Genomic DNA, 12,362 nt, shown 5'->3' with positions numbered 1-12,362 from the left:
TATAAATGCAAGTCTTTCTTTCTATGCAGTATCAAGATATTCTATTTGTCAAATCTGGTCACTAGTTCAATTTACAGATAGAGTTAGATGAATTAGGGTGGAAGGAGGCAGAAACACCAGCACAGATCAGTTGGGCCAAATGGCCTGTTTCTGTGCGATAAAATTCAATGTAATTCTATTATTAAAGGCACAAGTTTTATGTTGTGTTCACAGCTTGCTTTTTTTTTTAAAAAAAGGACTAATCATTTGAGTGAACCTGGGCGTTAATATGCTGGAATTCACTGACATGCTCTGTTGAATAATGAACGAATATTTCTAAATGATATTGTCAATGTGAGTAGGGAAGGAGACCAGAGAAGCTGAGCCTTGTTTTAATTATGGTGGTGCCACATGCGATTAATGCAAGTTCTCCACAACGCTAGGTGTGTTTGCAACAGGAATGATGGCTTTGCAATGTGGGATGAGAGGTTTTAGTTCTGAGGAGATACGTGAGAAACAGGGGTTCCTTTACAGTAAAGGTTAATTGGAGATCTGATAACGTGTTCAAAATTATGAAGACTTTTGATTACGGTATTTCCACTGGTTGGTAAGAGGGCATAAATTTAAGGTCATCATCAACACAATAAAGCGAGAGGTGGGGAGAAAATGTTTTTAAACATAGGAGGGTTGTTAAAATGTGGAACACCCTACCAAGAAAGAGTGAATGAAACAGAATCTCTAATAGCTTTTAAAAGGGAAGTGGATAAATATTTAAACATTTAAAAGCATACAGGAATGTGGCAAAAAACCAGGACAGGTGCCATAGGTTGAATGTGCTTTCTGTGTTGTAACGTTCTGTGATTCTATGTGAATGGTATTAACATGTCTCATGTTTGCAAACAGAAGGAAAAAATATTTTGTAACAATTTTACAGGTGCAGGAATTCACCTTTAATTAATCTGTCCTATGAAAATAAATAGGAAAGGAGACACAGCATTGCTTCTCCCGCTCCAGGACCTCCAGTGCCCATCATCCTACAGCCTCACCTTAATTCCTATTATTCTGGAATTAGGAAATTCCAATCTTTCCCTTATAATCTGACCCTTCTTCCCTTATGATTGTTTTTATGTATTATTGAAGTGAACGGCCAACGTTAGTGGTTAGATAATGCCAAGATTGTGTTTTAGAACAGAAGAAATAGGAGCAGGAGTAGGCCATTTGGCCCCTCAAGCCTGCTCCTCCATTCAATAAGATCACGGCTGATCTTTTGCATCAACTTCACTTGCCTGCACTGTCCCCATATCCCTTGATTCCATTGAAAAGCCGGTAGATTGTAGGAAGAATGGCCATAATCACGCATAAGAGTCTCAATTTTGAATTGTTACTCTGATGCAAAAATATATATCAGACCTCAGAGGAAGATACAGGTCTATGAGGAGAGCAGGACAGTGGGAATAGTGCGGATTGATGTAGAAAAGAGCCAACATAAATACAATGAGCCAAAGGGCCACCTTTTACACTGTAAAGCTGTATTATTCTTGAACCTATAGTAGTGTTGTGCAAATGCAAATTTGTGTAAAAAAAAACTTTTGTTGTAGTAGAATAAATAAAAATCATTTTAAATTAATGTCACTTATTCACCATCAAACTTCCACGAGCTTTCTTGTGTCATTTGGTTCAGGATTTTGGTATTGCTCCTTGTCAATTAGAGAAGATCGCTTTTAAAAATTACCTAGTCTGAATGTTGACGTCTATTTGGTTTTCATGTTTTGTAAACAGTGATAGCTGATGACATCTTTGCTGGAATAGCTTGTAATCCATTCCTTATTGTGTATTAGTAGAAAGAGGCAGCATTATTAGCAGAAATATCTACTCCTTATTTCTGTACTGGTACACAATTCTAATGTTATAAGGAATAATGGGGTAATGCACTCCTTATTCTACACTATAAATAGTCCCAGAGTTATCAGGTATGTAATCTACTACTTGTTAAGTCCCAGGCTTTTCAGGAGTGTAACTCCTCTTTATTCTGTACCAGTATACACAGTCTCAGGGTTATCAGGAGCATAACATACTCCCTATTCTGTACTGATACTTGTCCCAAGGTTGTCAGGAATGTAATATACTCCTTATTCTGTAATGTACCATTACCTAGAGTGAAAGAGTAACATGCATTTCATTTCATTGAAAGACACATAGAAAATTGCACTTGAAGTATTCTGTGCTTATTGCTGTTGAAAGTAACACAGTGTGAGAAAATTAATTCTCATGCTCACTCTTGGCTTTACAAATAGGGGCAGAGTATAAAAGCAAAGATTTCAGTGGCTGGACATAGCGGGCAGCGTGCCTGAGATGATCCGATAAGCATTGACTGCATGCGATACCTCACCTCCAATATGGAGCTCGGCAAAATGAAACATAATGGGGCGATTTTAACCCTACTTGCTCAGCAGCAACCTGGCGGGCAGTTAAATACTGCCCTTTGACAAAAAAAAAATGAGTGGCTTGTAAAATGGCCTGGCCTGAAATATAAAGCTCCTACCTCTGAAAATTTCTGCTTTCCGTTTGGCACTGGATGGCACAGGTGGTGATGAGTGGGTAGAAACAATGCTCTGCTGTTGGCTAGTCCCGCTTGGAGACCAGCACATTTGTTCCCTGGAACTTTTTATGTAAGGTTGTAGTACATTGGCAGCATGTCACACTATGAACAGTAAGTCTCCAGAGTCACAGGATATATCCCAGATGTTGTGCCAAATTGCGTACCACGGACCTGTATTCATGCTGTTGATTTACATAGAATTATGTAAAATATACAGCACAGAAACAGGCCTTTAGTCCAACTGGGAATGATAGCATAGTGGTTATATTGCTAGACTAGTAATTCAGAGGCCTGTGCTAATGATCCAGGGATATGATTTCAAATCTCACCACGGCAGCTGGGGAATTTAAAATTCAGTTAATTAAATAAATCCAGAATTTTTACTTTAAAAACTAGTATAACGGTGACCATGAAACTGCCGAATTGTTGTAAAAACTCATCTGGTTCACTAATGAAGGAAACCTGCTGTTCTTGCCCCTTCTGCCCTATATGTAACTCCAGACCCACAGCAATGTGGTTGAATCTTAACTACCCTCTGAAACGGCCTAATTCAACTCAGTTGTATTAAACCGCTCGGAAAAATATTAAGAAAAGCACGGTCTACAGCGGTTCAAGAAGGCGGCTCACCACCACCTTCTCAAGCGCAATTGGGGATGGATAATGAATGCTGTCCTTGCAAGCGACACCCACATCCCATGAACGAATAACAAAAAATAAAGCATCATCCTGGGCTCATACCTGTCCGAAAGATGCCAAAATCGCAATATCTGCAATTTTAACCTGCGCTCCCAAGCAGGCAGCAAGGACAGGCACCCCTAACCAACAGGGTCCTTCTTTACATAGGCATGTTGTGGTCCGATGACATCATTGAGACCCGAATGTAATTTTAATTCGGGCCTGAGCAGGGAATCTAACCGGAGTTAAAATTTACGTCAGCCCTCTCAGGCCCAGCAGTTCTTCGAGCAGAAACAAACTATACTGTTCAGAGAGGCACTAAAATAACACTCAAATTAAAATAAACCCCTCTGAAAATCTACTAGGCTCTGAAATTATGTTGTGTGAACATTAGCATAACGCGTCCGTGCGTTAATCCATTGCCCGCTGTTTTAACAAAGGGTTTGGCCTGCTAAAATAAATAAATGATTGGTCCAATTAAAATAGCAGTCAAAAGGAATTTCACACAAGTGCCTTAAGCAGTACGTAAGTATTTGCATAGTGTCATTTCAAGCTGTAGGATTTTAGGTGGTATTGCAACCGCTGAGAACTAGTTTAGATTTCAGTCTCCCTTCGCATACTAATTGTAAAATATCACCACCGCCCCATGTCCATCGCTTCCCACTACAGGGTAGCTATAGCTGGAGAATGGGGTGAGTGACCAGAGAGCTCGATCACAGGGCGGATCCCCACAAAGTGAGTTCCCAATCTTAGCCACTCTGCCTAAGGGATTAGGTTGGCGAATGTGTATTAATCTCAAAAGGCACCCAGATCGAGGAAATAGAGGAACAGGAAAAAGAGGTGTTGAGTGCAAGTGATAGGGACGTTTGGAAAAACTTGGATAAATATAGGTTAGGCCTCAGTTGGAGTACTGTCCAATTCTGGGCACCACACCTTAGGAAGGATGTCAAGGCCTTGGAAATGGTACGGAGGAGATTTACTAGAATTGTACAAGGGTTGAGGGACTTCAGTTATGTGGAGAGAATAGAGAAGGTGGGATTCTCCTTGGAGCAGAGATGTTTAAGGGGGGTTTAATAGAGGTGTTCAAAATTATGAGCAAATTGATAGAGTAACTAAAGAAAAACTGTCTCCATTGACAAGAGGGTCAGTGGCCAGAGGATACTGATGTAAAATTTAATTGGCTAAGGAACCAGAGAGCAGATGAGAATATTTTTTATGCAGCAAGTTGTTATGATCTGGAATGCAACAACAATTTGTATTTCTATAGCATAGTAAAGCGTTCCAAGGCAATTCACAGGCTCATTATCAAACAGAATTTGACACCAAGCCACATAAGGAGATATTAGGGCACTTGTTCAAAGAGGTAGGTTTTAAGGAGCGTCTTAAAGGAGGAAAGCGAGGTAGAGAGGCGGAGAGGTTTAGGGAGGGAATTCCAGAGCTTAGGGCCTAGGCAGCTGAAGGCACGGCCACAAATGGTGGAGTAATTAAAATTGGGGGTGCGCAAGAGGCCAGAATTAGAGGAGTGCAGATATCCCGGGGGGCTTTGTGAGGCTGGAGGAGATTGCAGAGATTGGGAGGGGCGAGGCAATGGAGGGATTTGAAAACAAGGATGAGAATTTTTAAATCAATTGCCTGATAGGGTGGTGGAAGCAATTCAATGGTAACTTTTAAAAGAGAATTGGATAAATACTTGGAGGATAAAATTGCAGGGCAATGGTTCTTTCAAAGAGCCAGCACAGGCATTATGGTCTGAATGGTCTCCTTCGGTACTGTATGAGTCTCTGAAATTGGTTAACATTATTCTGCTTCAGTATGGTAGTCCCAAAGTCAGCTGTTTCATTTGTCAAAGAGCAATCTCTAATTTTTATAATTTCCTGTGCACACCTATGCTTCTGAAAAAAGCTCTTGTACGTTTATATTTTGATATATATATAAAAGAAAACATCAAAGATTGCACAGCAAAAAGAGCATCTGAATCTAAAAGTAATTTACCTGCTTTGTGGAGCTTCTTTTTGAACTTGTCTTCAATTAGCTAGAGAAATGAGAAGGGAGAATTATTAGAAGATTGGAAGGTGAGCAACAGTAATATGGATGAGATGGGACATCTGCAAGTAATACCCGCAGACACACAGCAAGGTCACAGATGACAAGATATCAATTAACATGACGTATTAATTCCCAAGTTGTAATTCTCTCTGGTAACTTTTATCAACATGAGCATGACAGTAATAGACCTGAAGGGTAGTAACAAATCTGCACCTGGATCTACAGCAAGGTTGATGGTAGCACTCTCTCGTCTCTGAGTCAGAAGATTGTGGGTTCAAGGCCCACTCCAGGGACTTGAGCGCAAAAATCTAAGCTGACATTCCAGTGCAGTGCTGAGGGAGCGCTTTACTGTTTGAGGTGCCATCTTTCAGATGAGTCGTTAAACTAAGGCCCTGTCTGCCCTTTCAGGTGGAATGTAAAAAATCCCATGGTTCGATTTCGAAGACCAGGTGATTTACATAAGAACATAAGAAATAGGAGCAGGAGTAGGCCATAAGGCCCCTCGAGTCTCCTCCGCCATTTAATACGTTCATGGCTGATCTGATCATGGACTCAGGTCCATTTCCCTGCCCGCTCCCCAGAACCCCTTATTCCCTTATCTTTTAAGAAACTGTCTATTTCTGTCTTAAATTTATTCAATGTCCCAGCTTCCACAGCTCTCTGAGGCAGCGAATTCCACAAATTCACAACCCTCTGAGAGAAGAAATTCCTCCTCATCTCAGTTTTAAATGGGCGGCCCCTTATTCTAAGATTATACCTTCGAGTTCTGGTCTCCCCTATCAGTGGAAACATCCTCTCTGCATCCACCTTGTCAAGCCGCCTCATAATCTTATACGTTTCGATAAGATCACCTCTCATTCTTCTGAATTCAAATGAGTAGAGGCCCAACCTACTCAACCTTTCCTCATAAGTCAACCTCTTCAACTCCGGAATCAACCTAGTGAACCTTCTCTGAACTGTCTCCAAAGCAAGTATATCCTTTTGTAAATATGGAAACCAAAACTGCATGCAGTATTCCAGGTGTGGCCTCACCAATACCCTGTATAACTGTAGCAAGACTTCCCTGCTTTTATACTCCATCCCCTTTGCAATAAAGGCCAAGATTCCATTGGCTTTCCTGATCACTTGCTGTACCTGCATACTATCCTTTTGTGTTTCATGCACAAATACCCCCAGGTCCCGCTGTACTGCAGCACTTTGCAATCTTTCTCCATTTAAATAATAACTTGCTCTTTGATTTTTTTTTCTGCTAAAGTGCATGACCTCACACTTTGCAACATTATACGCCATCTGCCAAATTTTTGCCCACTCACTTAGCCTGTCTGTGTCCTTTTGCAGATTTTTTGTGTCCTCCTCACACATTTATCCTTGGTGTACTCCTTCACCCCTTAACCATCATCACTAAAACAGACAATCTGATCATTATAGCATTGCTGTTTGTGGGAGCTTGTAGCCCCAGGAAATTCAATCACAGATTGTGGTCTAAAGCAGAGGCAAGGTAGAAGTCAACGAGGTGACACCAACAGATTGCAACACCGTTTACAACAAATAACCGGAAGAACCCTCATGGAAATTTAACTTCTGAAAAATTTAGGGCTGCAGCAGGCACCACCAGTACCAGTATGCAGTGTAAAGACTGTTGCCAGAAACATACGTGAAAAGAAAAATATCCCACATCTAACTGCCCGTGAACTGAAAAACACATTTTGCCTTGCACTAATATGCTAAGAACTAGTAGAAGTCAAGGTTTAGACCGCAAGGGGTAAGGGCAATGAGCAGGAACTGTAGATCACCGAGGCAGCAGTCCCACTGGCAGAAGGGAAGCACAACCAGATTTCAGGCACTCTGTATAAACAGCCGACCAATTAAATTCAATTGATCAACACAATCACAGCTCAGCAACTTCTTTACCCTGAGGCTAGTGAGAATGTGGAACTTGCTACCATAGGGAGTGGTTGAGGAAAACAGTGTCGATGCATTTCAGGGGAGGTTAGATAAGCCTATAAAGGAGAAGGGAATAGAGGGTTATGTTGATAGAGCTGGATGAGGAAAGAGTGGAGGAGGGTCGAGTGGAGCATAAATGCCGGCATGGACTGGTTGAGCCGAATGGCCTATTTCTGTGCTGTATATCCTACGTAATCCTATGTAAGTAATTGGGAGACCTGAACACATCAGGTTCTAGCAATAAAGCCACATCAATGACATTTGGGATGCTACTAGGTTAATTTAGTAAACCCAAAATGATAGTAAAAAACGCATAGAGCGTGTACTCTTAGTAGACAGTAACTACATACCTCTGTTTGGAAGCAACGCCATGCAATAAATGGAAGTAGTTGAGGTCCAGTGTTAAATTATACTCATCATGGCCTGAAGCCGAAGGTGAGGTGCAGCACAAGAAGGTGACACTAAGAAGTAAGTACTGCATTAGCCACCAGCAGTATAGCCACCACCTTATTACAGACAGAAGCAACACCAATAAAACTACTATCCTACATCAACTTAGCAAGGATATTCAAATATCTTTCAAGGAGCAAGCTCTCGAGAGGGAAAATAGCATTTGGATCTGAATTTTGAGGTGACACAAGTGATTCATCTGCCCATGAAAGTATTCAATGTATTAAATAGCTCGTTCAAGGAAGAATTTGAAAGGCTATCTCAGTTGAAGATGAAAGCTCCAATAACTGGGGTGAAATTTTGGATATCAAATTTGGTAATCATTAATAAGCCTGGGAAAATGAGAATCTGCATAGACCCTAGAGTAATGAACAGACCTAAAAAGAAAGCCCTATCCAGATCATTGGTACCTCAATGCTCTCTCCGCCAGTCTTCCAGCTCATCCAGAACTCTGTAGCTTGAACAAAGTCATACTCACACGTCACCTATGACCTATCTTACTTCACTGACTTGAAGCACATCAAATTCAAAATCCTCATCCTCATTGCCAAATCGCTCTATGGCCTGATCCCATTCTACAATCTTCTTCATCCCTACATCCAAGCTTGTAGCCCCATGCTCTGTTGACTCTGTCTATTGTGTGTCCTCACCTCGCCCACTCCCTCCCCTTCACCATCAGTGCCAGATCCTTCATCCATCACACCCCTACATTCTGCAATCCTCTTCGTAAACATGTTTGCGTTGCTGCCATTTTACTTTCAGATACCTCCTCAATATTTACTCCTCTGACTATGCCTTCAGCCACTTCCTCTCATCTTTCTCTCCTACTTCCTGCTCAATTGTCAATTGTCCCTGCTCGAAAGCATGTAAGGGGCTATATAAATGGAAGTTATTTTTGTATACAGTGCATACTATTCACAAAGTATCACCAGATCGAATCCAAAGGAAAGTATTCAGTGCGTTGGATATAAAAAAATGGACAGTGGTGTGTTGTTCTGGATGAAAGGAATTTCGTTTTTTGAATTTTTAATATTCAATTTGACAGATACAGATGGCCCTTGGTATATCTAATATGCTAGAAAACCTTCAGCAAAGGCAGAATCGAGCAATGGATGTACTGCCACAAGTGACAATTCATAGAATCATAGACATTTACAGCACGGAAGGAGGCCATTTCGGCCCATCATATCCGCGCCGGCCGTCAAAGAGCTATCCAGCCTAATCCCACTTCCCAACCTTGGTCCATAGCCCTGTAGGTTACAGCACGTCAAGTGCATATCCAAGCACTTTTTAAATGTGGTGAGGGTTTCTGCAGGTCACACACGTATATGATGAAGATGACACAATTGAACAATCCACAAACAACTATGATAGTAAGCTCAGAATCCTCGCGGAAGGATTGTAATCTAAAACTCAACAAAGATAGGGCTACACCAAGAAATTCCATTCATAGGATATCCCCTTACCGGATCCAGATAAAGTCTGTCTAGTTTTGGTGAGGCCAAGCTCACAAGGATTGATTGGGTTTGTTTCTTACCTCACTGAATATTGTACTGAAACTCCGTAATGTGCATTAGCCACTGAGAAAACTAACACTTCAGGATATAGAGTGGTGTTTGGTTACACATTCACTACTCCGACCATGTAATAGACCAGGTCAAGCTGCAAAGTATGTTAATACGATTTCAGAAAAATGAAATGTGATTGTCTATCAGCCAGGACAACAGATGCAGCTTATTTACTCCATTGTTCCAAGAACGAGCTGCAGGAATGGTCAAAGACAATTTATTTGACTGAAGACCTGTCTGGATGCAGGGCCTTGACTACGAGCTAATGTATCAAAGCATAAAAGCATCCTGATTCTAAACAGTCTGGTCTTGACTGATTGGTAAACAGAGCAGGGAAGCAGCTCCACATCCAGTTCTCCCATTCATTTATTTTCCAATATGAGCTCAGTACCCACAATTGCATCCTATTTAATGGAGAACAAGCAATCATCCCAAAGACATTGGGCAAATACACGATACCATGTACCTCTCCATTCCACACTGGAGTAAGAAGTTGCTTGAGAAGAGAGCACGTATGTCTTCTACAGGTCACAGATGGATACAGAGCTACAATGCTACATTGAGTAATGTGATATTTGTGTGTGTGTGTGTGTGTGTGTGTGTGTGTGTGTGTGAGATTGGAGCGTGGGCAGGTACATCAGGAGAGGTGAGGTCAGGGCGAAGGAGTGGCGAGAGATCGTGGAGCGATGTGATCGTGAGGCGTGAGTTTGGTGCTCAGAAGAGGCGAGGGCCCGGGGCAGCACGGCGATATGTGCGCGCGCTCGGTCCGTGCAGCAGAGCTGGTCTCCAGTCGTCTTGGTTAACCCTTGCCACTGGACCAAGACCTAGCTCCGTCAAGCCCGCGTGGTGGCTGGTGTGCAACGGCCACCACACGTTTAAAAAAATCCACGCACAGGCATCTCCCCCCATCAACATGTAGTTCGGGACCTGGAATATTAGGTCCTTCTTCGAAACATCTGTGAACTCATCCCTTTTTGAAGTGGAAGCAAGTCATCCTTGATATGAGGGACCGCCTATGATGATGATGATTTGCAAACAATAGGAGATTCAGAAGGGGTTGCTGATATATCATGAAGTATCTGATCACCCATGGTTAGAGGTTCGAATTGACTTGTTTTGGTTTGTTTGTGTTTGATGGTAATGACTGATCACTATCAATTACCATTCATAGAATCATGGATCTTACAGCGCCGAAACAGCCCATTTAGCATAAGTACGCACGGGTATTTTTCTGCGCATGAGGCACCCTATTCTCCTGCTCACTCCACTGGCCTTTTCAAGCAACGTCTAATTAATTTTCTGAGAGAATTGATGGACTTTACTTCAGTGACAATTTATTTTAGAGAATTCCTCATGTACCTGTACCACCCTCTGCGTAAAGATTTAGGGGGAGGAATTGAACATCGCTGCGCCTGTTTTTTAGAAGGAAAAAAAAAATCAACGTTTGCGGATAAAGGTTGGATCGCAATCTCCTGTGCCTAATCTCCCTAGGAAGTGCACCAGTAGCCGGTGACTGCCGGATGCGCAGTGTGCCCACCTGAAACCGGCGTTAAGTGTCTTGCATATGCAAATCAAGCTTCTAACGACAGTTATAGGAACCAGATGCAAAAATTACTCATCCAATGGGCGAGATTGCGTTGCGCATGCTCCGCCCCTTTATTCCGGGTCGTTAGTGTCCTAACCAGTGGTCCTCAAAGGAAGCTCTGGCATCTGCCCACAAAAAAGGTAATACAACTTTTTTTAATAGTTTAATTTCTGTGGGTTTGCCACCTCCCCGCTCACTTCCCCCCCCCCCCCCCCAATCCACTTTGCCCATACACCGCCTCCCCCCCCCCTCCATCCCAACCCCCAGGACACACCTGCAGACTGGCTCAACAGCAGAGCTGGCTGAGATTCCAATGGCAATAATTGGCGAGCTGCTCGATTGACATCTACAGCTCGCTGGTTTGGTTCAAATGAGGCCCCGATGTGGAATTTGGCTCTGACCTCCGACCGCCATTTCGGGCATACATTCGAATCGTGCTGCCCATGTCACAGTACAAGGGATACGTTAGCATAATGGAACTGGACTAGTAATCCAGAGGCCTGGACTAATGATCTGGAGACATGAGTTCAAATCTCACCATGGCAGCTGGGGAATGTAAATGCAATTAAATAAATCTGAAATAAAAAAAACTAGTATCAGTAACGCTGACCATGATACTACCAGATTATTGTAAAAACCCATCTAGTTCACTAAATATCCTTTAGGGAAGGAAATCTGCCACCCTTACTGGTCTGGTCTCTATATGACTCAAGCCCCACATCAATGTTCTCTCAAGTGGACATAAAGGGCGAAAACTGTATTTTTTTTTGCCAAAATTACCGTTTGCGCTTCGCTATCGCTATCAGGCCAGAAATTCAACCTTGGATTTGCGCAGCAATAAAAATCGGTGTTGCACGAGGATTCGCGGCGCAAACCACAATCCTCGCCAACTTTAGTCCGAGGCCGATACCGCTGCGAGTTGGGTCTTGGGAGGGCGGAAAAACACCAAAAAATGAATTGGGAAAAAAAAACAATTCACAAAACATTTACAAGACACTTATCTAGCGAATCGCTGAAAAAGAATTAAAAAATAAAAACTTTAACTTACCTTTTTGCCGGTATTCATACTTAACGCTGCTGCAGGGCTGCTACGACAGGTTTTTTCCTGTCTGTATTCTGAGCGCAGAATACGGGTGCAGAGAGAGACAAATTGCTGGTGAAAACGTTATTTCGACTGTTACATGGCGGCACTTCTCTGCCCAGTGGTACGTGGAAAGGATCGCCGCAAAACATCACCAAATTTCCCGCCGACCCGGTTTTCGCCAAAAAGAGTGAAATAGCACCAAAAACCCGGTTGCAAAATCGCCGAATTTCTGGCCCATAAAATCCCACGGCACTATGTCGAAGAAGAGCAGGGGAGTTATCCCCGATGTCCTGGCCAATATTTATCCCTCAATCAATATAACAAAAAAAACAAATTATCTGGTCATTATCACAATGCTGTTTTTGTGAGCTTGCTTGTGCACAATTTGGCTGCTGCATTTCTTACATTACAACAGTGACTACACTCCAAAAA

The 12,362-nt window shown here is 42.4% G+C and overlaps 1 long non-coding RNA gene across 1 annotated transcript in view; it reads right to left on the bottom strand.

Moving 5' to 3' along the window:
* LOC139277098 (uncharacterized) overlaps nucleotides 1–12,362 on the bottom strand; it is a 395,449-nt gene that overhangs the window by 97,244 nt on the left and 285,843 nt on the right. Inside the window, exon 2 of the long non-coding RNA XR_011596037.1 lies at nucleotides 5,246–5,285. This is a non-coding gene — a long non-coding RNA (uncharacterized lncRNA). The remainder of the gene's footprint in view (nucleotides 1–5,245; nucleotides 5,286–12,362) is intronic.

This window comes from Pristiophorus japonicus, chromosome 12 (genome assembly GCF_044704955.1).
Source record: "Pristiophorus japonicus isolate sPriJap1 chromosome 12, sPriJap1.hap1, whole genome shotgun sequence".
NCBI lineage: Eukaryota > Metazoa > Chordata > Chondrichthyes > Pristiophoridae > Pristiophorus > Pristiophorus japonicus.
The sequence above is the reverse complement of the archived record's forward strand: the minus strand, read 5'-3'. Positions and strand labels throughout refer to the sequence as shown.